Source organism: Podarcis gaigeae, assembly GCF_964106915.1.
Source record: "Podarcis gaigeae genome assembly, chromosome: 17".
Taxonomy (NCBI): domain Eukaryota; kingdom Metazoa; phylum Chordata; class Lepidosauria; order Squamata; family Lacertidae; genus Podarcis; species Podarcis gaigeae.
In genome coordinates this window covers 19,102,207-19,107,335 of record NC_139694.1, presented here as the reverse complement: position 1 = coordinate 19,107,335, position 5,129 = coordinate 19,102,207, and positions in this window count along the sequence as shown.

The window sequence follows — 5,129 nt, the reverse complement described above, 5'->3', positions numbered from 1 at the left end:
TCTGTTGATTTGGAGGTAAAGAATTCTCCCCCCCCCCCTTTCTAATGGTATAAGTACATACTTTTTCCTAATTCAGCTGGGAGTTGTCAAGGGAAACAGCCAAGCAGTGTGGTGACTGGTGGAGTTTGCTTATTATGGGCCAGAAGGAAATGCCACAAAACTCCTCATAAAGCCAATGCACACATTCGGGAGAGAAAATATGTGATAACGCCCTCGTGGGCCTTATTGACTTCAGAATGGAAATCACACATTCCAGGAGGGGGGAATCTGTTTCTTTAAAAAAAGAAAAACCTATACATAAATACGAACGAGAAGGCCAAACCACAAACCCTTTCCCCTGACTTACTAGCTTTCCACATACCAGGAAATTATGACATAGAAGATCATTCAAGAATTCAGCCTGAAGTCCTAAACACATTTACTAGGGAGTAAGCCTCATTAAAGTTAAAGCCATGGTTTTCCCAGTAGTGATGTATGGAAGTGAGAGCTGGACCATAAAGAAGGCTGATCACCGAAGAATTGATGCTTTTGAATTATGGTGCTGGAGGAGACTCTTGAGAGTCCCATGGACTGCAAGAAGATCAAACCTCTCCAGTCTTAAGGAAACCAGCCCCGAGTGCTCACTAGAAGGACAGGTCCTAAAGCTGAGGCTTCAATACTTTCGCCACCTCATGAGAAGAGAAGACTCCCTGGAAAAGACCCTGATGTTGGGAAAGATGGAGGGCACAAGGAGAAGGGGACGACAGAGGACGAGATGGTTGGACAGTGTTCTCGAAGCTACAAACATGAGTTTGACCAAACTGTGGAAGGCAGTGGAAGACAGGAGTGCCTGGCATGCTCTGGTCCATGGGGTCACGAAGAGTCGGACACGACTAAATGACTAAACAACAACACAACAACAACAAAGCCTCATTTCTCCCCTCCCCCCCTTCCAGCTCCCCAACTCCCATAACTGGCTCCAAATCCTCTGCGGCAAATTTGGAGGTTGCACAGGGAATCCCTTGAGCCAATGGTATCTATTTTGTGGGCAGATGAATGCCACTGGATTCCACCCTGTGGGACTTCACATTTATGATACATGTGGCACTCTTTGCCACATGTATAATAAATATCATCATCATTTATTAAATTTATGCTCCACCTTTCAACTCAGAAGTCCCCTGGGGCATATCAATCTACTGAAATACATGAATCAGTACAAGAACCATAGAACCACATAGAGACTACAGTGATTGAGCGGTATACAAAATACAATAATAAATATACAAATATTTATTATTATTATTTGTGTGTGTGTGTGTGTACAAACTATTGAAATAAAACCAACAATATCAAAACAAGTATCAAAAAAAGACACGCCTCACATACAATTGGTGAATAATCAAAGGCATCTCCAAAAAAAGATACCTTTGGGACAATTTGGTCTCCTTTTTCTACCTTATTAAAGAAGAACAGGGCATTTCAATGCCATCATCATCACAGAGGTGTCTGTGGGGGGGATATAATGGTTGAAAATGTCTAGTAAACCATATCAGTAGGTGGTCTCGTATTGAGTATATTTGGTGAGCCAACATGACAGTGACGGAGGACTGAGGACTGGAGTGATCGTTCTGTGGTGTTATGGCAGTGGACAAAGCTGAAGTGCAACTTTTGAATAAATGTGTTTTTAATAAATTAATAAATTTTAAAAGACAAAACATCAGACCATCAAAAAAAGGAAAAAGTCAATAATCCAGAAGCAGTCTAGGTCTTACTGAAATCTCTCAGTCGTTCCAATAGGCCTGAGAAACAAGTACAGGTGGTACCTCAGAACTGGAACGTAATCTGTTCCAGAAGACCGTTCGACTTCTGAAATGTTCCGAGGTGCAGCTTCCGATTGGCTGACAGCTAGGATTTTGCACAGCGGAAGCCACGGTGGACATTCATGTTCTGTTCAAAACCCAAAGCACTTTCGGGTTCTTGGAGTTCGGGAGCCGAAACGTTGAAGAACAGAGCCATTCGAGTTCTGAGGTACCACTGTATACCATAATCCAGCACCTAACAACAGGTAGGAAATCTAGCCATTCCAGGCGTGTCAGCCCCAACTTGACGCCCATTTGGGGTAATTAACTTTTTGTCCTTTCTTTTCCAGTGCAACCTCCAGTCTTCCTTAGGCATGATATTTGGCCTTCAGTAAGTAGTTCCATCTCAGAGATTAAATACATGTAGTGTTTGAAATGTAAATTGTTTGACCCAGTTCTTAAATGCATGAACACCTTCTTTCTTTTCTACTGTATGCACCAGGGAAAGGGAACTTGTGGCTTGTACAGTGATGTTGTTCAGCAATCCCTGACCATTTGCTGATTGGCGCCAATGGAAGTTGTAGTCATAAAATCAAAGAATCGTAGAATTGTAGAGTTGGAATCCTGCCCGCAGCCATCTCTGGGTGGACTTGAACCACAAAGCAAGATGTGCTGACCCATTGTGCCACTGAGATGAGGATCTAGAGGCCCACAGATTCCCCATCCCTGATATATTCCAACAGCAAGCAGATTTCCCAAGTGCTGAACCTTATGCGGCCAAAATGGCACGCCCCACATACACAAATGGTAAGGGGTCAACAGGCTTTGACTGAGCATTCTCAGTAATCACAGCGAACACTGAACATCTGGTAGGAGTGGGAAACAAGGGTGAAGTGAAACAGGAGAGACTATTCTGGGGGAAAGAGGGCTTGGCTGCTGAGCTCAATCCCTGAGCAGGAGCACGTGACATGGCAACATTTCTGTGCAGGCCCCACTTGTTAATCTTGTGGTCCCAGACCATTTGCGGTATTTGTCTCCACAAAGACAGGAAAGCCCTGACTTTCCACGTGGACCACAGAGCTGCGAGTAGGGAGACTGACATTCACTGCCAGCCAATGGGAGCCAGTGTGGTATAGTGGTTAAGAGCGGTAGGCTCGTAATCTGGTGAACCGGGTTCGCGTCCCCGCTCCTCCACATGCAGCTGCTGGGTGACCTTGGGCCAGTCACATTTCTCTGAAGTCTCTCAGCCCCACTCACCTCACAGAGTGTTTGTTGTGGGAGAGGAAGAGAAAGGAGATTGTTAGCTGCTTTGAGACTCCTTAGGGTAGTGATAAAGCGGGATATCAAATCCAAACTCTAAAAAAAAAAAAAAAAAAAATTCCGAAGGGCCTCTTGCTCTGTGTTCAGCTGCCGGGAGCACCACAAAAACCCTGTGGAAGGGAGTGCGAGATGCAGGAGGTGCCAGAATTTAGAATTGCAGAAGGCGCCACTGAAATTTGAGAGCCCATGGTCTGCCTCTGGCCTTGAGATTTCAAACAGTTGTGCAGGGGACATACGAGAGCAGAAGTCATTGAATTGTAGATTTGGAAGGGACCAGGAAAGTCATCTAGCCCAACCCTCCACAATGCAGGAATCTTTTGCCCAAAGTGAGACTTGAACCCACGACTCTGAGGTTAAGGGTTTCACGCTTTGCCATCTGAGCTATCCTTTACTCTAGCCAACACAACACACTTCCTTTTCTCTTCTCAACTCATGCTTTATGGGTCGAGTTGTGATTCTAACTTACATTAACCATTGTACCTGCATACAGATTCGCCTCCACCGCCTGGCAAGAGTATTCAGGCCAACTGTGTGAGTACACTCAGAGGAAAATCACATTCATTCTGGGAGAACACTGCAAACTGTTAGTATTAGGAAATACTAATCACCTGAGACGTAGGATTTGAAGTCTGGAACATTCATACCTGCTTATTTGGAATCTTACAAAAACAAGTCAATATCTGCTGGCATTTGAGTCACTGACTTTAACAGGGAAAAGTGGGATGCTTTTAATAACCCCATGAAGTGAAGGAATTTGTTTCTGATTTGCCTGTGTGTGTGTGTGTGTGTGTGTGTGTGTGTGTGTTGCTTGACCAAAACACCTTTGAGATGAGCAGGTCTGAAGCTTACTTTAAAAAATAAATTTTAAAAAGCACCATGTATTGAAAGTTTAAAGGTAAAGGGACCCCTGACCATTAGGTCCAGTCATGGACGACTCTGGCATTGCGGCGCTCATCTCGCTTTATTGGCTGAGGGAGCCGGCGTACAGCTTTCGGGTCATGTGGCCAGCATGACTAAGCCGCTTCTGGAAAACCAGAGCAACGCATGGAAACGCCATTTACCTTCCCGCTGGAGCGGTACCTATTTATCTACTTGCACTTTGGCGTGCTTTTAACTGCTACCTGCTAAAACATAATAGCCCTCAACTAAGCTAAAAGATTTTCAGATTTTAAAGGATTATCATAAACCTGTCTGGCTGTGTTCAGAAGAATCATCTTAAAACAAGCAACTGCAGTGAGGCTTCTGCTAATCCTAGTGATTGCACATAGATAAGAGCAGTTAAGGGACAGCCTATCTTTATTTAAACATTTTAATGATGAGGCACCTGAAGTTCTGGGTGGGGTTTGTTAGTTTCTCAATATGGCTAGTCTAAGTATGCCTCATGTCTAAGCATGGGATCTCCCTTCACCTTTGTCTACCTGGATTACATGATTTCAGATGAGATGTTCTCAGGCCACAGAGACCTTGGAACACACCTGACCAGCTCTGCGAATGCAGTAATGTACATAATTTCTACTGGGAGCTGAATAAATTTTCCACTGCCTTGGGTAACCCCAGGCTCAGCTATACAGCTGCAAATAAAACGTTGTGTGCTTTAAGTGGAATATACATTGTGACACTAGATGGTGATAATGAGCCTTATGGAAAATTCAATTTTAAAAACAAACAAACACTTTTTAAAAAAAGAATTTTCAGAACATTTTAAATATGTGTGTGGATTGCAGCCCTGTGTGTAAGGAATGGAAACGATCACAAACTACCAGCAGTTTCTTTGGTGGCCAGAAAACAGTTGGATTGTACCTGTAGTAACAGGAGGAGGAGGAAGAATATAGCACGAAAGACATACATTCAGATCAGGAATGCTACCACATCTTATTTTTGATATAGCCAGTTTTTCTTACCCACCCATTAGAAAGCTCAAGGTTTCAGTACATGGAATTTATCCCACTTTAAGTTAGGTTGATAGAAAGTGACTTGGGACCAATCTGCACTATATTTTTAAAGCAGTATCATACTGTTTTAAACAAT